This window comes from Phyllostomus discolor, chromosome 5 (assembly GCF_004126475.2).
Source record: "Phyllostomus discolor isolate MPI-MPIP mPhyDis1 chromosome 5, mPhyDis1.pri.v3, whole genome shotgun sequence".
Taxonomy (NCBI): Eukaryota; Metazoa; Chordata; class Mammalia; order Chiroptera; family Phyllostomidae; genus Phyllostomus; species Phyllostomus discolor.
In genome coordinates, this window is record NC_040907.2 from 137,068,752 (window position 1) to 137,094,852 (window position 26,101).

The 26,101-nt window shown below is 35.0% G+C and overlaps 1 long non-coding RNA gene across 2 annotated transcripts in view; it reads left to right on the forward strand.

The window, feature by feature from the left end:
• Window positions 1-25,048, forward strand: part of LOC118500841 — a 327,925-nt gene extending 302,877 nt beyond the window's left edge. For both annotated transcript variants that reach the window (XR_004903427.1, XR_004903426.1), the window contains exon 7: window positions 24,930-25,048. This is a non-coding gene — a long non-coding RNA (uncharacterized LOC118500841). The remainder of the gene's footprint in view (window positions 1-24,929) is intronic.
• Window positions 25,049-26,101: the final 1,053 nt, after the last annotated feature.

The window sequence follows — 26,101 nt, forward strand, 5'->3', positions numbered from 1 at the left end:
CAGAAGTCAATGATTTATTTAGACTATTTTATTTTGCTATCATTACATGTTCTTAAATCAAGTCTGTGTTTGTAATATAGATCAGGAATTCAGCTGTATATCAATATCTCCAAAGAAACAGAAGAATTTGATGTTAGGGTCTCTAAAACCACTTTTTTGCGTATTTTTAAAATTTATATTTTCAAAAGAAGCCCCTTTATGACCATCAACTACAAAAACATTTTATTAAATGAAGAATTTATTCCTTAAGGTACAGACAAGTAGAGAAGAAGGAAAAATGCGTGTGTATAGTGTGTGTTTAGTTTTTCTTTTAAAATAATAGCTTTTTCCCTTGTTACAATAGTAAAACTGTTTTTTAAGTTTAGATTAAACTTCTTTTTTCCTTTTCTTCATTTCAGTCCTAAACCTGCACCTGTAAATCAAGTGATAGCACCTCTGGCTCACTTATAGAACAAAGTAATATTCTAGCAAAAAAAAATCATTCAAACCATTTGAAGCTAGTTGTCTAGGTTTCTCACATCAATTTCTAACTGTCATTTTAATGAAGAAATAATCAGACTATCAAAGTGTGAACTTTTAAGGAAGCCAGTCAAATTTAGTAAAAACAGTTTGGGGCAATCATCTATAATGGGAATTCAGAATGAACAAAATAGCAGCAGTTTAAATGTGTGCAATTCTCTGACATTGATCATTGTGTTCTCTGACATGTCTGGCACACAGCATTTCTCTCTGACTCAGGCACACCACTCCTTCTATATATGTGCTACATTAATTCGGAGATGACAAGTCATCATGTTTAAAGTTTTCTAGGAAGGAGAAATGCATGTGTATTTATGTCCTTGTTTCTCTCCTGAACTTCCATTCTCATTTATTGCATCTTATGTAGATTGCTGCATATAAAATGTCCAGTGGTATACGATCATCATTTGCAAACACCCCCAAAAAACTAAATGACGTAGACTTGGAGATGGAGGAGTCTCAGTTTTTGCCTCCAGGGAACTTAGGTTCTGGCATTTCCTAATGTATTGTCACTGTTTGCTTATTCACTCATTTAATTTCAATAAAAAGATAAAGATCTTACAGTATCAACAAAACAAACATGCAAGCAACATACAACCAGAGACATTGAAATAAAGAGCAAACTGACAGTAACCAGAGGGGAAGGGGGAGAGGGATACTGGGGGAAAATAGGGAAAGGGCCATCAAGGAACATGTATAAAGGACACATGGACAAAGCCAGAGGGGGTAGGTTTGAGGGTGGGAGGCTGAGGTAGGTGGGTTGGGGGGCATGGTGGAGGGAAATGGAGACAACTGTACTTGAACAACAATAAAAAAATACCTATTTAGCATTCAAACTTTAAAAAAAAAGGAGATAAAGGTCTGTTGTGTGCCAGGCATTGTACCACTCAGGGTCTCTTTCCCTACACCAAGCATTTGTAGAGGCATTCTTTTATCAAATGTTTATCAAATATTTATTGAAAGAACATTTTATGGAAGTCAGGGAAAATTTTCTCTGCTCCTAAATACTCCATAAACTATTGTTGATAAGAATTTAATCCTTAGTAACACTGACTATTATGGATAAACATGGATTGACTTGGGATATTCTTTAAGTTCTATAAATTAAGAATTTAAGTTTTGTTTTCCTTTTTCTCTGATATTCTTAAATAATACTAGAATATTCTTTTTAATAATTTACAGTATATAACTAAAGTACTACACATTTCTGTGCCTAAATTTGTATGTTGTCGATCATATTTATTAAATAAAAGCCATAAAATATTGTGTTCTCTTAACAAAGATTTTCTCTTTGGCCAAAATCTAGTCAGGCTCTTTGAATTCTCTTCTCAGCTAGGCCTCAACCTTGGCCATACAAAGGCATGAACAAACATTACAAACAGTAACCGTTCCTAAGAGCAAAAGACCACTTTCCTAGGGTGGCTGTAGGTCTGCCTTTAAAATGCCTGCCTGAGAAAACTCAGGGCTTCTGGGAAAATCTACATGTGTTCCAGCCAGCACCTCAAGACAGGGCCAGTCTTTCTGTCCCCTCTGTACAAATCAAAGTTCAGTTCTGTTCACACTGGCCTGTTTTCCCTATTGTCATAGTATATTATGAATTAGTTTCTGTTCTTACCACTTTAAATCTTGTAGTATCTTCTCTGTTTATCTTTGACAGTGTGCAGACAAAACTTTTGGGTACCTTAAATAGCAGAGGGAGTTGGAGTAATTATTTTGCCAAAGAGTATACTTCAGTGTAGGAAGTCAATAAAAATAATGTGTATCATGTCGACACTTTAAAAATACTGTTTCTTGGCTCTGCTCACGTAGTCTACATACCAAGTTGCAAATACCTACTATGAAGCCATAATAAATATTCAGTGGAGAGTGTGGTAAAAGTAATTGAAGTAGATACCAATTTAAATAAGATTTAATTGAAATTTTAGCTTTAGTGAACTGGATGGCTTTAAAGTTATTAAATAGCACATCTGAAAAGTAGTTATATTTGTCTCTTAAGAGGATTTCATTAAATATAAGGCCTTAAAAGTATTAATTTCATATTCTACAATGCAGTTATATAAATTGTTTGTAATAGAATAATTGAAGTCAAATAGTAAAATGGGTTGATTACACTACAGGACCTGGCACAGTGGCACTCTTGTCTTAAGTCAGTGGTCTATTCCTGACATGAAAACAGTGACCTTCCCTGCTAAAATAATGCTTCTAAGTGGAATTATACTGCTGTGGCATTTTTGCTTTTTGTTAACTTGTACATTTGGGGGAATCCACAATTGTATAACACCTGACAAAAAAGTTTTCAATTGTTTAACATATGTCCATCAATATGTCATTGTGGAGTCACATGATTAGGTGCACACAGATAATCACACACACAGATACCTCAATTATAAGGAAAATTAATAGAAAAATCCTTATTTTGAATACATTTCAGAATCTACATTTTTTATATTTATTTATTTCTTTATTTGTTAGAATCAACCTGTAAGGGTTGCTCCCTTTTGTCTTTAGAATTCCTTCTGTATGTCTGAAACAGACTGACTGAAATGGTGACCTAGAACTGACATCTGCCTCCACGTACAAGGGTGTTTTTAGTGGAGAAATTTTTTAAAACTTATGTTAAAAAGCTGAAGGCAAGACACACAGCAAACATCCTGTGGAAAATGTAGAATATCAACCTTATGCATGGGTCTGTTTTACAAACTCCATTGTTTATTACGTGAAAAACATTATTTACAAAAGCAACCAAGGGTAAAGAAAGTGTCTTATTTTTCTCTGTAGGCTGGTTATTTCTCATAATTGTTAAATTTGTGGTTTTCCTGAGCTGCTAGTGATGTTCATTAACTTTTTGATAGGAAAGACTGGTAAAAAAGAAAAGCTTGCCTTCAGGGAATTAAATCACTTACTAACCATTGAAACTAGTCACAGCTCCTGATGAAAGATGCTCAGCCGTTAGCCAAGAAAGCTTCTCCCTGGTTTGCCATTGATGGTAAGTGTTTTTACTTACTAAGTAAATGTGTCTTCTATTATATCTTAGAATTCTAGATGATAGCACTAGCTTATAAACTCACAAGAATATAATTATGGCTGATTAACTGTGAAGAGCACTTATTTCAAAGATAACATTTTTTTCAGTTGACAAATGTTCCCAAGAGCTTCTCTTTTAGTATATGGCATTTTAATTTGCAGCTTCGTGGATAAAATAGAGTTCACTACTATCTGTTAAAATAGTTACATCCATAATTTTGCCTTGGTATGTTTATAGAGCATATATATTCATGTCAGCAACAGTTTCTCTGAGATCTAACACTATAAAAGCTTCTGATAGCTTTCAGTTATGAAATACAAAGTAATATTTTATACAGACAAATAATCACAAAGCACTTCTTAATTTTGTAAGAGAAAAAATATTTTATAGCTCATGCACTAATGATATGATACTTATTTGCATTTTCTTACATGATTTTAATGACAAATGAATGCCTCTTCTGAAACACATCTCTCTCATTCCTTATTTCCCTGACTAGTGTGGTATAGGTGAAGATTTTTCAAGTGTATCTGAGGATTTATGCTTATTCTCAAATAACATATCTCTTAACTGTGATGGAGTAGAAATAAGGCAGATGGTATTGCTGAGCTGTCTTCAGGTGAATTGTGTTAAGAATCGGTTTCAGGGATTCATTTTGACAAGATAAAATGAAGGAAAAATGGATGAGTTGCTGCTTATTTGAAGCAAGGTGTTTAATTCCAAAAGAGAGGGTGGAAATGGCATGTAGAGAAGGATTAAAGAATAAACTAAGATGACAAGAACAAAATATCATATCTAGACACAGAAAGAGGATATACTGACCCATAATCATAGGGATTTCTATATAATCACTGAACTAAAACTCCATAAAGTGAGGATAATTTCTATTTTTAACTTTTGTATAGTGAAATATAAGATGGAAAAAGTTGTTATAAATATAAAGAGAATCATGGAAAGATTAGCGTTCTTACAAATAATGTAGGCTCACAAGAAAACATTTAATCCAACCTTATCTGACTTCAATTCCTAACTAGATAAATGAGATCACCCCTGATTCTTTGTCTAGTGGAGAAATTGGTGTTCCTTACTGGAGGAAGAAGACATTATCTGAATCCTCTGTATACAAGATGGTTATAAAATAATCAATACAATGCAGTTGACAAACATGATTACAGGACTGAATACATAAATTGCAGGGCCCAGTGCAAGGTGAAAATGCAGGGCAAATTAATCAAAATGACTAAGGATTTCAAGATGGTGACAGCAGAGTATTAAACCAAATGTGGAACCATTCTAAGTATTGGGACCCATGTTCTGCATGCCCATAAACCTGTAGGTTATAGATATATGATAGATAGACAACATTAACAGAATAGTATCTTCTAGTCATGTGTAACATTTACTTATAATAACTGTAACTTGAGTTACAGAGCATATGTCAGCAATAAATTTTAAAAGTAGTCATTCAAAGTATGAGGTCTGTCCAGAAAGAGTGCAGCCATTGTTATTATAACAAGAATAGTTTGTACGATATCGATGTAACCTGGCAGCCAAGGAAAGATGACTGGAATGAACATGTGTGAACAATGATGACTTCATTGTACTAGTCAGTGGAGGGCAGCAAACACCATTTAGTGAGCATGGGTAATGTGTGGCCATCACATTCAAAATAACTTAGCAGGTAGAACAATGGATCTGTATCAGATTTTGTGTTAAGCTTGAAAATTCCTCTGTGGAAAGTGTTCAGATGATTCAGAAGGCCACAGCTATAGGCAACTTGTGACTGGCAGTTTCATCACGACAATGTGCCTGCTTATGTATTACTTCTCATGCAGAGTTTTTTGGTGAAACACCAAATCACCCAGGTGACTCAGCTCTACCACAGCCTAGATTTGGTGCCATGAGACTTCTGTCTTTTCCCAAAACTAAAATCGCCTTTGAAATGAAAGAGATTTTAGATTGTCAATGAGATTTGGGAAAATATGATGGGGCAGGTGATGGCAATTGGGAGAACTGTGTGAGGTCCCAGGGTACCTACCTTGAAGGGGACTGAGGTGTCATTGTCTTATGTACAATGTTTTCTTGTATCTTTTTCAATAAATGTTTCTTTTTCATAATACATGACTGGATACTTTCCAGACAAACCTCACATATTCTATAACCACTATAAAATTAAGACAGAAAACAACACTAACACATAACTAAAAAACATATAACCACTTGGAAATTAAGCAGTGTCCTTCTAAGTAACCAACAGAATAAAGATGAAGGCACATTGGGAAATAAAAATCCTATTTTGAACTGAATGATAATCTGTAAGTGACATATCGACACTTACAGGATGAAGCTAAATCATAGAAATATGGAAATTATAAATTTTCATTAATGTATTAGAAAATAAAATCAATAAAAGCTGAAAATCAATGACAATGTTATATCTTGAGTGTAGAAAAAGAATAGCCAATCAACCCCTTAACATAAGAAAATAATAAAAATGAGTAGAAATTAATGAAATAGAAAAAAAACCCTTTACATAAGTAACATCCCACCAGGCCTAAGTTTATTATTTTATAAGAGTCATAAAACTGATAAATTTCTAGTAAGACCAGTCAATAAAAGAAAGGGAAGAAATGCAAATTACCACGGTGAGAAATGAAGATATCACTATCTATCTGTTGTGTCAGTCCCAGACTATTGATGACAATCCTCTTGTCCAAAAATGCCAATACACTCACCTAGGCTGTATTACTCTCAACTAACTGTAGGGCCACAAGTGAGGTCACAGATAGAGAAAGAGGGACGGAGGGCAATATGGAGAGCAAGAGAGTGAGAGAGAGAGAGAGGACTGGGTTCTGCCTTTATTTGGTCCAAGGGTAGGGTACCTGAGGTTTCTTGGATTTGTTCATTGTTAACTGGTTTGAAACATAAGAGGAAGAAGTAACCATGGGAGAGTGGAGGCAGGGTCATTCAAGTGGTTGGTCGGTTATCTACGTCACCCTGGTTTTCTGAAAGGGAAACTTCATGGGTGGGGAGGGCCAGCTGTTTACCTGGTTGTTTAGCTACTAGCTGAGTCCTGCAGCTGGCAGTTTTTATTTAAATGGATGTCTTTTGCAGCTTTAGCATTCAAAAGATTAAAGTCAGACACTTAAGCTACAAGATTCTGCATATAGTAAAAAGATAATATTATGATAATTTTCTGTCAATGTATTTGAATATTTAAATAGGAAAAATACCTTTGGGAGGAAAACTTTCCAAAATTTACAGAAAGAGAAATATTATATCTAAATAGCCCAACATCCATTAAAGAAATTTAATCTGTAATTAACATCATTTTCACAAAAAAACTGCATAAATATTATTTCACAAATAAGACCTGACAAATATGTAAATAAAATATAACACCAATATTATATCATATGGAATATAAATGGACTCTCAGTAATGAATAAATACAATTCATAATGGACTCTCAGTAATGATGTATCAATAAAGGCTCATCACTTTTAATGAATGCACCACTTTGGTGGTAGATATTGATAATAGAAGACATCCATGTCTGGGGGCAGAGGACATATATAGAATTTCTATATGTCTTCTGTTCAATTTTGCTTGCAAACCTAAACTACTCTAAAATACATGTTTATTTATTGTGTTTAAAAAGATGTACCATACTCCCTGACAAGTAATTAATCCAGAAGAATGATGGCATTGCTGATGATTTCCATTTGTAATTTCCAAATAAATTGACTATTTTAAATCTCTGAAATAATTTTCCAAGAGGAAATTTCACTACAGTATTAAATAGTCCATTGTTCTAGTCATGAAATTAATCCCTTTTTCCAAATAAATTTGAAAGAAAATTTATGTTCATGGGTAATTCATATAATTGTAGAAGCAAAAGTATTTACTTGCACTTGACCAAGACATTCCAATTCCATAATTGCCTTGGGACATTTCCAGTCATCTAGAGTGGTTACTAGTCATCCCTTTAAATGACATGGAGATTTTAGTGTCTCTCAGGTTAGTGATGGTATACCTTCTATTCTTTTGTATTATAAAACCTGCAAAAATATAGAAAGGGGGATCAAACTGAAAAGCCAACTTATCTTTCTATTCTATTATTATGCATCTGATTCTGTTGTCACTGTACATATGTGTCAGAGAGAAAAATACATAAAATATTCTTGTGATATAGAGTAGGGAGGGGCAATATTGATGGCATTTCTTTGAGGGGTTCTTTAATTAAGAGAAGAAAATGTCCCATTACATTAGACTACTGACCACATTGCATCTTCCCTTTTAGTAATGAAATATTTGTATTACTTTTAATTATTTCATTAATTTCTGAATTAAAAACACATACATATAGGACACTTATAATAGAAACTATTCTTATAGAAAAATTAAAATCATCCATTAGGTATCACCGAGAAACAACCAACATTACCATTTTATTTTATCCCACTTTATTTTTAATTTTATGTGTATTTTTATTTACATGTATGCTTTGGACAGGCAAATGATGTAATCTGATCCATATATTCAAAAGAAATCATCAAAATTAGAGATAATAAAAATCAGGGAAAGTGAAATAGGAATCTGTTGCTGTAGGTAATGCAGGCCAAGGAAGGAAATCAAGAAGCAATCAAGTGGCAAGAAAGGATTTTCCCCATAGGTTTCACTGGGAACATGGTTCTGCTAAAACCTTGATTTCAGACCTCCAACATCCAGAACTGTGAGATAATATATTTTTGCTCTTTTAAACTAACAGATTGTGGTATTTGTTCTAACAGCCTTAGGAAACTAATATAGCACTTGTATAAATATCTAACTAATATTAAAATTTGGGAAAGGGACCAGACAGAGGATTTTGCATGCTGGTTTAGTTTTAGTAAAAAGACAAAAATTGACAGAGGCAAGTCAAGATTATTCCAAGAGACAAAATTTAAGGCACAGAAACCATCAGAAACATAAGTTTTACAATATATGGTCCAAAAATGCCTTAATTTTGCATTTTTATTAAAGGAAGATGGAGAAAGGAAAAGAATATTTATTGGGCATCAAGAATGTTGCTTGGTTTTGTTAGATGCTTTCACATAGATTATCTCATTTAGTCCTTGGAATTACCTTTTATTGTAGGTATTTTTGCTCCTAAATTAGAAAAAAAAAAACAAGGAGGAGAATTATGCAACTTGAAAATTCAGACAGCTAATTAAATCTAGAACTCAGCTTGGTACTCAAATCACTATGACCAAAAGTCCTCATTTATTATAATAACTTTATTGACCATTTTTAAAGTTAAATGCAAAAAACAAAGATTGAATTTTTGTTTATTGTTGGTATTGTTTTGGTTGTATTGTTTTGTTTTTCTATTTAATGTGTTCCAAAAACCATTATTAATCTGATCCAGGTAAATGTTACTCAAAGATATATCTTTAGAAAATGAAGCAAATTCAATATAATAAACTGGCTTTACAGGAGAGCTTAAGAAGCCCCAGTATAATATTTCAGATTCCATGTGAAAGAAAATTGAGGTAATAATTTGATATTTTCTTCTAGCTTTAAGATAAAAAAAAGAAAAACCTAAGGAATTCTAACATGTTGTTTATTTGAATATTCTCAAATCTATGTGAGAGTGGACTTTTTGCAATATATTTATTTCTTTTCAGAATTATTTATAGAGATTTAAAAGAACTATAAACTATAGTTTGTGACTCACAGTATTAAAAACTGCTCTGTTTCTTATTTGTTATTTTATTAATAAAGTATAAATTTCTATTTTTTTCAGAATAGCTATTTGACAATAAAATTGTTTTCTCAAGCAGCTGTGATGTTCAGTTGGCAAGCAAGAATTGTTTGCCCATTATCCTATCTGGTATCTCTTTTTAAATCTTAAAATACAAGAATTTATTTTACACTTGAGTTCACACAGAAAGTATTTGTTACTTATTGTTCATATATAAAAAAGTACTACTTGGCTATAAGAAAATATTAAGTAAATATTATGTACTTCAAAACAACATCAGGACACAAAGTGTGTTAAATAAGTAAATTTAATAAATTTTGACATAATTGCTGATACATGGGTTCAAATTATCTGGCTATCTACACAGAACATAGATGACATAATAAAATATAATAAATGATATATGACATGTTAAAGGGACTTATCTAAGAAAAAGAAGATAAAAATATGAACAATAAGATGACAACAAACTTACAACTATCAACAAATGAACCTAAAAGAAAAGAAAAACAATGAAAACAAAACTAAGCAAACAACCAGAACAGGAACAGAATCAGAGAAATGGACACTGCACAGAGGGAGTTCAGTGGGGAGGGGGAAGGGAGAGAGATAGGGGGAAAAGGCACAGGGAAGAAGAAGCATAGTTAGTAGGCATAAAATAGATGGGGTGAGATAAAAAATGGTATAGGAAACAGAGGACTCAAAGAACTTATATGCATGTCCCATGGATATGAATTAAGCAGGAGGAAATGCTGGAGGGTTGAGGGGGGCAGGGCAGAAGGAAGATAAAGGGGGGAAAACTGGGAAAATTGTAATAGCATAATCAATAAAAAAACTTTAAAAAAATAAATAATATAAAAGTTAATGCAATAATAAATTATTATCAGAACATGCTCAATGTGATGCTCTGGAAGTATCTTTAGCCAATTTTGTTAATAAAAATGGAATTTTAGAAAATATACTAATGTATTAATTAAATATGTGCAGAATATTTGACTGCAGAATAAAAACATATAGAAAATGTCTTTCAAATAAATTATCAGCTGGAAATAACCAGAGCATAATTGAAATAAACTGAAAGACCCTAAGGAATAGGAACTTAATTTTATTACATAGTTACAACAGAAATGCAATTATTTACATAAAAAATTTTGATCAACAATCGCTCCTCAGATTATTCTCACAAACTACATTGAGCACTATATAAGCTATAGCACTTTATAGCACTTTATAGCACTATATAGCACTACTCTAAGCACTTTGCTTATACAAATCAATGTGATATTGTTATATTCAAATGGCCTTTTTGAACAAGAAAATTGGTTTAAGAAATAAACATTCTTTTATGTGGCTTACATCCAAATCTTGGTAATGATGGAAATAAAAACTTGTAAATATTTTTTAATTTCAAGAATATTTTACCAGTCAACATTGGTGAAGCAAAAATTGCTACAGTTCATGTTAATCTTTGAAATACTCAAGAAATCTGGCTATCTAAAAGCTTCTGAAGCAACTTATCTATTTGAAAAATAAATAATGTCATGAAAGATATAATCAGAATATGTTGGCTTGAAATTAAAATTCAGGGAGATCCCTACCTTTGGTTTGCTACTGCCATAACTATCATCTTAGTTAATATTTGTACAGGATTTAATGTTTTACAATTTGTATGACCTTACCTAAATTATCATAATTGCTATTCACAACAAAATGGCAATAGATTCAGGCCAGATGCTAACACCTTTCTTTTAACAGTGAAGTAGTTGGCTTGTTTGGGTAGTACAGTTGGTTAGAGCATCATTCCGATAGGCCAAGGTTGCAGGTTCAATCTCTGGTCAGAACACATACAAGAATCAAACAATGAATGCATAAAAAAGTGGAACAACAAATTGAAATTTCTTTTTCTCTCTCTTCCTCTTGCTCTCTCAAAAACTGATATTTTAAAGTGAAGGACCTCTGTTCACAATGTGGTGTTGTCCCATGTCACAGAGCAGATAAATGATGAAGCTACCGTTTAACTCTGGTTTGCTGATTTCTAATGGCTTGTATTCCTTCCTTCTGCAGAATATGCTAAATGTGGAAATCAGAAAGCTTTGTGAGTTAGATGAATTACAGAAGTTTAAGAAGATTCATTCTTTTAATGCAAAATGTGACTTTGGAAAGTATTACATTAATTGGTAAGTGCAATTAAAGGAAGTCAACTGGAAAGAGGCAGTGAAATCTCAGTTTGCTTTTATATGCATTCAATAACCAGATAACTTTAAAAGATAAATAAATCATTTTATGTATTCAAATGAAAACTACAAGTTTTATAGTTTGAAAACAGAGGAATTTTTTAATTACAGAAGTTATTATAAAATATTTGATAAGATGTTTTGATAACTATTTCTATAATTGGTATTCTCCCAAAATCCATGTTCTCATTATTTTAGGGTGAATATATGTATGATGTGTAATTCATCATGGAAGATATGAACATTCTAGGGACACATAACTCAGGCAGCCTATATACAAGAAAACCCCTTGATATGTAACCAGTCACTAATTCATGTATGACTCTTCTGGGTAGGGACTTATCTACCTATTGCAAGAAACTCCCTTCAGTTTTCTTGATTCATACCAGTCTTTCATTCCTTCTGCAGAACAAATTTCTCCTTGTTTATTATGAATTATACTTTACAAGGAATCATACCTCCACTTCATAGCTGCCTCCATATGGGTACATGTCTTCCCTGCTCTTTGATAAGATAAATGATGAGAAATCTGTATCATAATCTCACAGTGCTGTTTTAGATTGTAACCATTGGCAGTCCTCTCTGCCTACTAGCAAGTGGAGGAGTGACCACAGGGATTACTTCACGTGGTCAATGGGTAGAAGAAGCAGCCTTTCTAAAATATAGCACAATACCCATTAAGTCAGGCTTAGAAGATGTTTTGCTTGGAGTTTTAATTTAGGAAGCCAAGGCTTAGAAGGTGAGTGTGCTTTCTAAGGCTGGAAGTAAATGCTTGGGTTCATTTTGTGACTCAGGGGTTATGCTGTTTATTAACCCACAGCATATTTTGTCAGTTATAATATTGTTGATGATTTATAAAATAATCAGGAAGGAACTATATATATAACATATAGAATTTTGCTTGGAAGAGTTTAGTCAAAGAAGTTTATAGTGTCTAAAATATTTGCTTTTGGCTCTTATCTAAGAGTTGTTATTTCACGAAATTGTTCTTCCTGGCATAACTCAGCTTCCCTGGCCTACTTCTTTTTAATATTTTATTCTTGTTTACTCCATTACAGTTTTCCCAGTTTTTCCCCCTTTGCCCTCCTCTGTCCAGTCCACACCCTCACTTTCACAGTCCACCCCCACACCACTGTCCATGTCCTTGGGTCATGCATACATGTTCTTTGACTAATCCCTTTTCTTTCTTTCTACCATTCCCCCCTGCCCACTTTCCTCTGGCAGTTGTTAGTCTGTTCCTAGTTTCCATGTCTCTGATTCTGTTTTGCTTATTAGTTTATTTTGTTCATTAGATTCCTCTTATAAGTGAGACCATATGGTATTTGTCTTTCACAGACTGGCTTATTTCACTTACATAGTGCTCTCCAGTTCCATCCATGCTGTCACTAAGCGTAGGAATTCCTTCATTCTTTCTGCTGTGTAGTATTCCATTGTATGAAATGTATCACATTTTTCTGATCCACTTATTTACTGATGGACACTTGGGCTATTTCCAAGACTTGGCACTATTATAAATAGCACTGCTATGATCATAGGGGTGCATAAGTCCTTCTGAATTGGTGATTCAGGATTCTTAGGTCATATTCCCAAAGTGGAAACACTAGATCAAAAGGCAGTTTCATTTTTAATTTTCTGAGGAAATTCCATACTGTTTTCCATAGTGGCTGTAGCAGTTGCAATCCCACCAACAGTGTACTAAGGTTCCCTTTTCTCCACATCCTCGCAAGCATTTGTTTTTTTTTTTTTGTTGATAGCTATTCTGACAATTGTGAGGTGATATCTCATTGTGGTTTAATTTGTATCTCTCTGATACTTAGCGATGTTGAGCATTTTTTTCATATACCTATGGGTCCTTTGTGTGTCCTCCTTGGAAAAAGGTCTATTCAGGTCCTTTGCTCATGTTTTAATTGGGTTGTTTGACTTCCTGGCGTTGAGTCTTGTGAGTTCTTTCTATATTTTGGAGATTAAATCCTTGACTGTGGTACCGTTGGCAAATATGTTTTCCCATACGGTTGGTTCTCTTTCCACTTTGCTGATGTTTTCTTTAGCTTTGCAGAAGCTTTTTAATTTGATGTAGTACAATTTGTTTATTTTTTCCTTGTATTTCCCTTGCCCTAAGAGATATATCAGCAAAAATGTTGCTAAATGGGATATCTGAAATTCTACTGCCTATTTTTTCCACTAGGACTTTTATGGTATCACAACTTATATTTAAGAATTTTATCCACTTTTATTCTGGCATATGGTGTAAGTTGGTGGTCTAGTTTCATTTTTTTACATGTTCCAGCCCAATTCTCCTAACACCATTTACTGAAAAGGCTATTTTCACTACATTGTATGCTTCTGCCCCTTTTGTCAAATATTAATTAACCATAGAGACATGGGTTTATTTCTGGGCCCATATTACTAGCTATTTCTGCCTTGTTGCCTTTAAGATTCTCTGTCTTTAAATTTTGCTATTTTGATGGTAATTCTTCTTGGAGTGGGCCTTCTTGGGTTCATCTTGATTAGGACCCTCTGTGCTTCTTGGATTTTGAGTTAATTTCCCTCACCAAGTTAGGGAAATTTTCTGTCATTATTTTTTCAAACAGATTTTATATCCCTTGCTCCTTTTCTTCTACTTCTTTTGTTTCTATGATATGGATATTGTTGTTTAATGTTGTCCCAAAGTTCCCTTAAACTATCAGGGTTCTTTTTGAGTCTTTTTTTATTTTGTTGTTCTGACTGGGTATTCTTGTCTTATAACTTGCTGATACAAGCCTCTCCTTCATCTACCTGTTTTTAATTCCTTCTAGTGTGTCCTTCATTTCAGATATTGCATTCTTCACCTCCAACTGGTTCTTATTCAAGATTTCTATGTCCTTTATCATGGTGATGTGTGTCCTACTGAGTTTCTTGTAGTTCTCACTAAGTTCCTTGAGCTTTGTTAACAACTATTACTTGGAATTGTATGTCTGACAAATTGCTTGCCTTAATTTCACTTAGCTCTTTTTCTGTTCTTTTCTTTGTTTGGCTGTTGTTTCTTTGTCTCTCCAATTTTAGTTGTCTTTTTGTATTTGTTTCTATATATTAAATTGATTTGCTTTGACTCTTTGTCTTGTGGAGTAGCCTTGTGTGTTAGGTGGGACCCAGTGGTGCAGACTCCTTGATCTCCTGATCTGGATGCTCTCAGATTGACTTCTGGGTGAGTTATGTGGACTCTCTTATTGTATTTGGGTCCTGATTATTACTGGCTCATTCATCGGTGGGAACTTCTTTCTGCCTTTCTAGCTAGGAGGCTCAACTTCCACCACATGTTATATGCTGTTTTATAGTTGCTGGCAGAAAACCAAAAAATGCTAAAGTGAGCAATGCCTCTCTGATCACCATAGCAACATCAACAATGAGAGAACAAAGAATAATGAAAGTGGAAAGAGAAATGAAATAGTAGAGAAAAGGGAAAAGGAAAAAGATTACAAGAGGACCAAAATGATTATAAGTGGAGGAAGGGGAAGAGAACTGCTACACATAACAAATTGAAAGAGGAAAATGGGAAAAGGAACATAGAAAAGGTAACAAAAATGATAAAAAGAGAGAAGAAGGGGGCAGTGGAGTAAGCAAAGAGTAGAAAAGGAGATATGAATGAAAAAATGGGGCACAAAACAAAGAAAAATAAAAATAGATAAAAAATAAAAAGGCCATGGAAAAAGAAAAAATAGCTAAGATGATGAAAAAGGAATCAAGGGGATTTGTCTTCTCACAGTTTACCTATAGTTTGTTTTTCCCTGTGGATACTGCTCTGTTGTCTGAACCTGGGGTAAGCCCATACCAGGTGCTGTCCACGTCTGACTCATGGCTGACTTTTCAAAGCTGGAGGCAATCCACTGTTTGTGGCTGATTCCTCCATGCTTTGCTGCTCCCAGGGTGGGCCAAGCTTCTCTCTAAAACTGGCTTTTATCAGCAATTGGTCCAAGTGTGCATCAGCAAATGTCTCAAGTTCCAACAGGATCTACCTCATCCTGTCTCTTCCTGCTGGCCTGCTGTCAATCTTAAACTAGTCTCAGACTATTTCTGAAAGGGTTACTGGGAGAAACAGGGCTGAGGTTCTTGGAGCTCCCATGGCAGGTGCCTTTCAGACTTCAGGGAAGATGGTGGGTGTGTTTCCTCTCCTCTGAGCCACTAGTCTGAGTCTGTCCAGGATTATTTCCCTGTACTTAAGCAGGGTGGGACCCTTAATAAGCTTCTAGGGCCCAGAGTTTGTGTCTGCTAGATGCTGGGAGAGTGTTTCTGTGGCTCTCCCATGAGGGGGAAGCATCAGTCTGTTTCCCAGGATAGTACAAGGATCGGCTGCACCCTAAAGCCACTTTCTGATGACCCCTGAGTCTGTTTATGTTGCTGTCTCCTCAGCAAGAGTTAAGAAGCAGGATGGGAGAAAAGAAAGAAAGAAAAAACCCAAGTGAAACAGAGCACCCAGAGCAAAACTGAAAAAAGGACAAAGAAAGTTTGCTGAGTGGAGCAAACAGGATTTCAGAGGCTGTGGCAAGGGGGCTTCCAGAAGGTGGGGAGAGTGGTATGCCACAGAGTAAAGTCATTGTTTTTCTCGTGGGCCGGGAGGGTGGGGGGGGCGGCTAGCTCTTCTCAAGAAAGAGGGATGATGTAGAGCCTCAGTATATCTGGGCCCAAAAATCCCACAGTCGTTCCCCCAAGACTCTCTCCAGTGCCTCCCACTCCAGACTCTCCTCACAGAACTGCGGACTGTGCCATCCTCCCTTTGCTAGGGCCCACGGTGTGTAGCCACAAACACAAAACCTGTATTTTCCTCTGTTAAGGGGAAAAATGGTGGGTTTGTCTCCAGCAGTTTTCATCTGTCTCCAGAGCAGAGAGTTCCCGTGGGGCAGACTCCGGGATCTCCTGATCTGGATGCTCTGGGAATGTTCCTTGTGTGGGTTATGTGGACTCTCCTGTTGTATTTGGGTCCTGATTTTTATTCACCCATTCATTGGTGGGGTCTTTCCACTCTCTGGCTGACTAAGGGGCTCAGCCCCTACTAGAACCACCTCTTCTGCCTTGAGAGGGCTTCTCTAGATGTGGTCTCTTTAAAATTTTTACGCAAGGAGAATAGGGTGATTTTTTTCTTCTAAAAACCTGAATTATAGAGATACTGGAGCTTGACTTCTACTTGGAGGCAATTTATTAAAGAATCGCAGTTTTATTCCTTCAAGAACATTTTACAACCATCTCTTACCCACTGTGAATAACACTTACCATAGTGGGACATTTTGGGAATTTTTCTGCTTTTTATTCTAAAAGCCATTTCAAAAGCATAAATTCATTGCAAAATCAAGGAAAATATTATATATATGTATATGGTTTCATTTCAGGCCAAAAGATGAATAATAAAGCACCATTTTTACTTCCTAATGTATTTTTATATATGATATGTTTTGTTCACAGTCCTCATCCAGAATGTCATGCTAAGTAAATCCTTTTTTAGAGGGTTGACTGCACAATCCTTAATACTGGAGAGGGAATCAACTTTGACCCTCTCTCAATTCTAACCCTATTGAAGTGGGACCAGAGAGCTTAGAAGGAAACGTACAGGTCGTCGTCTTCCTTCCCAAAGTTAGAACCTTAAACCAGAATATATTTCTAACTGTGCAGATCCAACCCTAAAATCATCCTGTCTGTCCCCATCAACTGCACTTTGTCTACTATTTTTCCATTATCAGAGAAATTATTTTCCTTCTTTCCTTTCCACTTCTCCCAAGCCCCTTTTAGGGCCACTCTTTGAAGCTTTCTCAAACTCCTCTCAGTGGATGTTGTTAAAAACAAAACCAGCAGTTGGAACTCATTTACATTCTCCAGATCAGTGTTTTGCAAATGGGGCTTATGCTTTAATGTCTGCAGAAAAAATATCTGGGTGCCTATTAAAAAGAAGATTACCAGACCCACTAAATAAAGCTCTAGTGTTTATAACCTGGGAATCTACATTTTAAGTACACACTCCAGGTAATCCTAATACACCTAAAGTTTAAAAGTTCTTAAGATGAGTATAGAAATAAATAGAAAGAAAAGGAGAGAATTTGTTAAATGTTTCACACGATTATGTCAGGTACCTAATTAATTGTACATGATCATGGATACTCAGCTTTCGTTCTTCCTCTGTTCAGTTCTATAATGCATTCCAAAAGAAAGTCCTCAGGCTTTTGAAATGAATCCAAGGCTAACTCATTTCCACTGTGTTACTTAGATTTGTGAATGTCCTCTCGAGGTTATTTCAGCAAATTGAATATAATGATACTAGAAAGGCCTTTTGAGATTTTATCATATCCTTTGTGTATCAGTAATCTTTGCAAAAACATGTACATGGAAGATGCTTTAAAAATAGTTGACTATGAACTGATTAATCATTGAAAAAATTAACTGCCAACTCACTCTACTTTTCTGACTACTAGTAATTAAAGTTAATGTTATTTTTATTTTTTATTATAAAATAACTTCAGAAGTTCTACTAATTAAATTTCTCCTCAAGCTTGTCAAGAATATTAAAGATGTAGGTCAAGTATGTGGCTATAATTGCCATGCCTGTACTTATGAGTTTTAGTTAGGCAGAGTTTTTTTCTTTGAATTCACAAACAGACTGTAATTATTTATGTCAATTTTAAATAAATCACTCTCTGGGAACACTACAATTTGCCCCTGGACCAGGTTGTCTTTTTAATTCTAATTCAGTATCCTGAAATAGAATATTCCCTTACTCAATCCAAACTGTATCTCCAAATTTTTCTATCTATTTATCTCTGGGTAAAGTCTAATTAATCATTTATCAACCTATATACTATTTTTATGATCTGCATATAAAGTGATAACCACAAATATCTGTGGTTGAGAAAATATATGTACTATTCAGTAGGATAAACAGTTTATACTGTTTGTCTCTTAGAAGTCCTGATTCATCTATATCATAAACTCCACATAATTTTATGACTAATCCATACAATTATGAGGTTATTAATCTTAAAATTTACAAGGAAACCAAAAATAACATTTCTTTTGTTAAAGAAATGCAATTATGTATACACAGTAATGCCAAATAGCAAAGCAGTTCTAAAAATTCTCTTTTTGCATATTTCATCAGTTATTTTTCCTTTCCTCTTTTACTAAATTCCCCTGGCAAGGCAGGAAGATAAAGGAATAGAAGATGGATATTTCAGCAAGGCTCATTTCTAATCTGTGTTTTCAGTTTATTGGAAGTGTAAAATAATCTACTTTTTAAGATAAATTCTTGACATAAAATTATTTTTCTTGTTGTTTGCCTCATTTATAATAGTGCAGAACATGGGAAAATGATGAAAAGTTAATATTTTGTTTAGTTTTCGCACAGCAGGTTGTTTTTAACAAAAAAATATGGTCTAGTTTCATTTATTGATATTTTAGTGCAGCTGCTCAATTAGCCAGTAGAAAATCTGCAAGTCCAACATACAACTCCGATAAGAATGAGTTTAGAATGGGAGAGATAGGAAGTATAATAAGAAATCCAACCATCCAAAGAAACAAAGTCATTTTGTTAGTTTTATTAAAACATATTTCTAGGGATATTTAGGTACTTTCTGAAAACAACATTAAAAAGTCAGAGTAGCTGTTTCTAATGAATTTTTTTTTTGAATGTCAATGTGGAAATGCAGAATCATTTGCCTGTGTTTGCTAAAATCATGTTAGCATGATTCTCTATTAGCCCTTTAAAAATTTTTAATTTGTAAGTATATACATCATAATCTTTAGTAGAAAAGCATTTTATTATACCACAATATTATAGAACATTTATGTAATTTAATATTTTCTATGTGAGTGATAAGTAAATACAGTAAAATAAGTGAGTCAACATAACATGTATTTTAATTTTTCTCACAAAAGTACAAGAATTCCAGAATTTTTTATTGTATTTTACTTCCATTACCATTTATCTTCATTATACTCTCTTCCACCTCCATGAGCCTCCCCTCCCCCCACAGAATCACCATCTTATTGTCCATGTCCACGCGTTCTTTCAAACTGTCTTCAGTGTACAACTTGATTCCCTTGAAACATTTAAATTATATTAAGCAGTTTATGTTAAAATTTCTTTTTATAAATATGTTCATAAAGTTTTGTTTGTGAAGAGAGCATTCCTGTATACAAACAATGAAAACATGTTGAATTAGTTTTTATAATGCATTGACATTTAGCCATTAGAAAAATTAACTCCTATATGTCTACACAGATTTGTTAAATATCAGTCATTTATATATATATATATATATATATATATATAAAACTTATTAATTCAAACATTTTGTTAGAAACTTAAATAAAAATACAAATGTGATGTTTTCTGATCTCAAAATAAATGAGTAGGGTAATAGCCATGTAAACAAATTATTTTTTTTAAAGATTTCATTTATTTACCTTTAGAGGGAGAGAAACGGAGAGTAAAAGACACGGAGGGAAACATCAATGTGTGATTGCTTCTTGCATGCCCTGAGGAGGGTACCAGGCCAGCAGTATTCATCTCGGCTACGGATGCTCATCGAAACACGAGAAAAACATACACACAGACAACCGAGTCCTGTGAGGAAATAGGTATGAAACGGCCACTGTCTCTAGTGGAGAGTGCCTTGGCCACCCTCCCTAGGGGACAGCACCTCGTTCTCCTGCCCGAGCAGGCTTTTATTGGATTCGTTTACACAGGAATTCAGGTAAAGCTCATGAATCATTGCCAGGAAGTAAGGATCAAACAATAGATAACAAAGAAGTCTGAGGGCCTATTTTGAGTCAGGGTCAGATAGCTAAAGAGCTGTAAAACTTTGAGGAACAAACTTACTTCTTGCTTGGACCCTTATCATTTCATTGAGAGCATCCTAAACAAAGCAGGTTTTGCAGGATTTTACATATTCTTTCTTAGGCCTGATCTCTCGGGGAACCTGCCCTTTTCAGCACAGGGCTGTACCACCCTCTGTCATTGTTTTAGGCTTAGGTGGAGCAAGGGAAGTAAGGCACCCAAGAGATTAGGAGATTTCTTGCAGACAATGAGGACTCAGGCTTTGTCAAAGCCGAGGGGCGAGGGTCCATCACCCCCCTTTGCTGTAGCCCCCAAAGTCCTTCCTTGGGGGCCTCCCACGTGACCGTGCCTGTCTTAGATCATTCCCTCTTGGGGACTCTTACCCATCATTGGCTAATCGATCAAGTATTGGGGGCCAGGCAGGGTGAAGTAAAAGGAGCAGAAGTGGTGCTCCTGCCAGACAGATAAGCTTTTGTCTCCTTGGTGGTTTACAGTCCAAGGCCATTCCCCCAGCCTTAGCCTTGGCGGGGGTTACAGCTTCTGATACCAGGCAGGGTGGTTCCCAACAATGCCCTGCTTCCCCTGCAGGGTCTCGGCTAGCAACCCAGGCATGTGCCCTTACTGGGAATCAAACCAGTGACCCCCTGGTTTGCAGGTCAGCACTCAATCCACTGAGCCACACCAGCCAGGGCTAAATAATATTTAACGTAAGATATTAAAAGGAGTGACATACAACAGAAGGGAAGGATCTATGATGAATGTTACTAAAGACTATCTTGAAAGAAAGAAAATTTTTTTCAGAGTGAAAAGAAGGATAAAGAATAGCAGACAGAGGAAAAGGTACATCTTGAAGACATCACACAATATTGCATGATCAAATAATTAAACTAATTAAATTGCAGGGTCAGTGCTGGTTAATCTCTTCATTCGATAGTGAATGTCCTATTCTATTACTGTTTACACTCACAGAAACAAGAATATGCACCAGTAATATAGAAAATTTAAATTTCTTTTTTTAAAAGGTTTTATTTATTTATTTTTAAAGAGGGAAGGGAGGGGGAAGAGAGAGAGAGAGAGAGAGAGAGACATCAATGTGCGGTTGCTGGGGGTTATGGCCTGCAACCCAGGGATGTACCCTGGCTGGGAATCGAACCTGGGACACTTTGGTTCCCAGCCCGCGCTCAATCCACTGAGCTATGCCAGCCAGGGCAAAAATTTAAATTTCTTTTAGTGAAAGCAGTGTTAAGGCTGAATTAATCTAATAATTATCATTGCTACTCATTTTCTGTATATATATGCATGTATGTACATATATATAATTTAAATGTGAGCAAATAAATTATTAATCATGCTTTAGAATGAGAACATGAAAATGCTTTCTATATATCATAATGTATCATTCTACATATAATTCATGATATACATAGTTATATATATTCATTTTGCATCATATGTCTGTATGTATACAAATGTTATTGTATATATACATATAAAGGTGGACCCCAAAATATTTGAATTTATTTATTAAAAATTGTGTATCTATTCTTACAAGTTTAAACTTCAGTTACCTTCAAAGTATTCTCCTTTTGATGCAACATACTTATCCTGATGTTTTTACCTCCTACTGGTCAAAACAATTTCTGAACTTGTCAATTTTGATGGCTTTTAGTGTTTCTGCCTTTTTTTGTTTCATCTCTTCCATATGGGCATAACACTTCCCTTTGAGGACTTTTTCATCTGGGGAAACAAAAAGCCTCTTAGGGAAACATCCAGTGAACAGGGAGGGTGGGGCATGGGGGTCATGTCTTTTTTGGTCAAAAATGCTGACCACTCAGCCTAGTGTGGACAGACGCTCTTGTAAAGCACCCATTGTGAAATGGGCAGATGCATTCAAAGAGTCTTCAAAAAAATTCACTGAAGCTGAACACAGCCTCTCACAACAATGCTGGCTGGTACACTGATACAGGTGGGTTTCTAGAACACTCACTTTGCGGCAGGAAGCATGTACTGTAAGGGGTCCACCCTCCAGAAGATAGTTTCACTTTATTGGAGTCTACTCCTATACATATATATTCACTTTGTGTCCTCATTTTAAAGAGAACTTGAGGAGACTAAATATATATATTCAGGCAGATAAGAGAAGGGGGATACAGAGAAAAGAAAACCAGTGATTGAATGGAAAAAATCGCATAAAATTAGACTTGAATGAACATACAGGGGTTGTATAAGAGTCATTTTACTTACTAATGTGGGTCACTTTTGCATCCTGTATTTCTCAGCTAGTAAATAGGAAAACATGGCTAATTGTAGGATACATGGTATCTATAAAATAAAAGCAGTTGTCCAGGAGAAGTAAAACTATTTCTCTAATTAATATCTAAAAGAACATTCTCCCTTAGGTTCTATAGAATTCTGTGTAATATAATGAAAAACATATGTCCTATATAATGCTATGTAATGCAGTGTGAATGACATGCTGACCACAGATAAAGAAACCTGAGTCAAAGGGCTCTTTGCTATAGCACTTTCAATATATGCCTTTTATTAATATGACCAAGCCTGGTTTCTTCAAGCATAACCAACATATTGGCTAAATAATATTTTCCGAGCATACAGTTAATATGGCCTGGCATAAGACCAGGATAAATTTAAGCCTATCCACAGAAAAACAAAGAGTACATCTCATAAGACATCATCCTTTTAGTATAATGTGTTCTCTGACCTAAACTTCTTAAGCAGTGGTGAGTTTGAAGTTAGAAGCTGTACCAAATTGCTGGGATTATTACTTATTTCAGTTTGCTAATTAGGAGGAGAATCATGTCTTTTAACAATCTCCTAAGCTAGAGGTGGATTTGGCTTTTTTTTTTATGGAAAAAAAGGCATTTGCCAAAATAGATATTTAAAAAAAATACATTTAAAAGAAGAAGGAATTTGAACTGGGGACAAATTTGATTTATATTTATTTTAGAGAGAGAGAGGAAGGAAGGGAGAAAAAGAGGGTGGGAAACATAAATATATGGTTGCCTTTCGTGTGCCCCCTACTGGGGACTTGGCCTGCAACCCAGGCATGTGCTCTGACTGAGAATCGAACTGGCAACCCTTTGGTTTGTAGGCTGGCACTCAATCCACTGAGCCACACCAACCAGGGCTAAGGTTGTGGATTTTGAGGAGGAAAACCACAGAGGCAAAATACTATTTTCATCCCACCATATCAAGAGTACATACTATCAACATGACTTATCATCATTGATGCTGACTTTGACTACCAGGCAGCTAGTGTTTTTCAGGTTTCTTAATTATAATTTTTTTTTTGTTTTTCATTTTCATAGTGTGTTCTTGGAAGAAAGCCTCTGTATTCAGCCAACTTAAGTGGGGAGTCATGCTCTGTCTATTGAAGAGCAATGTTCACATAAATTATTTTGGCTTTTTCTGTATGGGAAAATTGTCTATTCTTTCTAGTTTATTCATTTATCCCTCCATTTATTTATTTATATTACTATAGAATCCTGGATATTTATTTTATACTTTGGCTTGCAATCTAATAGCATTATTTATTTTGTTGCTTAAGTCAATCCAGCTTTGGTCTTTGGGAGCTCTTTTAGTTGGCATCAATGTCTCTTTGACATATCTTCACTGATGTGTTTTTTCAATCTTTTATTTCTTTTGAACACTACTGATGCTTTAGGCTCATTCATATATTTTCTGACTCAGTGGTAGAATCAGCCATATCTTCAAGGAGCCAATGTTCTTTATTATTTTATTTTATTTTATTTTATTATTATTTTATTTTAAGTAGGAAATCTCTATGGGAAAACAAAATCTGAGTGAGAGAAGCACTTGCTGCTCCTGGGTTGTCACTGCTTCGAGGCAGGCTTAGCTTACTGGTGTGTATCTGTATCTGTATTAAGCTAAACATGAACTCATACTGATATTTTCTTCATGTTTTAATAAAAGCATATTTTGTTTTTTTGCTTTTTATCTGGTTAATGATATAAATATTGATACATTTTCTCATGTTGAACCAAGATTTTATTTCTGGAAATAATCCTCAATCATGGTACTGTATTCCATTTAAAAACATCCTTAGTTTTGGCAGTATGTGTATAGGACTTTTGCAGTTATCTGTGTAAAAATTTTGTCTATAATTTTTCTTTCCTTAAATGCCCTAATTAGGCTTTGGTTTATAGTTCATGCTGGATCCACAAAGTGCAGTGCAACGTGTTTCCTTTTTCTGTTCTTGGGTAAAAGGTGCAAACTATTATTTTAATTTTTGTTCCTTTGAAATAAATGGTTTTTGTTGTTCTAGTTGCTCTATTTTTTACTTTTTTATGAGAAAAAACAGACTTGCAAGACCCTATTACATATTTTTGTAGACAAATCAAACAGCTATAAATTCTTTAGTTATAAATGCATCCACCATTATGGATTCCCACCTCCCAACTGATCAAATTCCTGCTTCCTACGGATCAGGCTGACTCCCTGACAGCGGCATGATAGTTTGGGGCTTTAAGCACTCAATCCTTCCTTTATTCCTCCCTTTTTCAGATGTCAGACCTGCACTGTAGATGCTTCTCTAATTTCTCCTCTCCTGCCTTCAGTCCTCCACAGGCATTGTTCCCCAACCAGACTAGGGATGAAGAATTCAGTCTGGGAAACTACTTCTTGGGGCAACTGATGCAACCAATGCCACAGTCAGTAAGCTTTTATTTTAATAAATATATTTCTTATTTATCAAATTTTACTTTTTCAAAATTATCTTACTATCAAAATGAATTATAAATACACTAGGCTGATAATTAATGAACTGACCCTAGTGAGGGTAGAGGAAAAGATAATAGTGATAATTCTGCCACACCTGAATAACAACAGTGACACAAAACTGTAAGAAATTCCTTAGAGGCAATAAGGAGATAAGAGCATGTTAAAAAGGAAAGCAGCAGACTGGGACATACTGGTGTCTTTGACATTTCTCCTAGGTTACCACTATTCATTATTTAATAATTTGCAATGACTAGTTTCTTTTAAAGATTTTATTTACTTATTTATTTATATATTTTTTAGAGCGAGAGGAAGGGAAGGAGAAAGGGAAGGAGAGAAATATCAATGTGTGATTGCCTCTCATGAGCCCCCCAGCCAGGGACCTGGCCTGCAACCCAGGCATGTGCCCTGACTGGGAATGGAACCTGCAACCTTTTGGTTTGCAGGTCTGTGCTCAATCCACTGAGCTACACCAGCCAGGGTGAGATTTTTTTTTAAAATCTAATTGGACTTGTAGGCGAAGAAAAATAATTTTCCCCTCTAACCTTTTAGGTTTTGGGCTGAGACCTATCTCCTATCCCCTGTAATAATCTAGTGTGGAATAATTCTGTAATATAAGAATATCTTTTTTTTGTAAGACAAAAGAAAAGATAAATCCTAGATGCCAGTCTGAACAGAGAAGGCAGGTTGTGATAAAGTTTCTACTGCTCAGGAACTGAGCAAATGGAACTGAGCAAATGCATCTGAGTTTGATTGTCAATTAACTATGATGGCTCTCATCATACAAAATGTTTTTGTGTCATTTGTCCTACTTTTAAAAATATGTCACTGCATTGGTATCTCGAGACAGTACAACATCTCAGCGGCAAATGTGGACTTGTCCCCACATTTGGGAGAGTTAGACAGAGGAGCATTTTCCTGGTAGTGCAATTTCACAAAGATAACCACTCTGTCAGGCATTTAAAAATGACAACCACTTAGAAGTTAAATAATTTAGTAATTGACACAAAGACTAGTTTCTC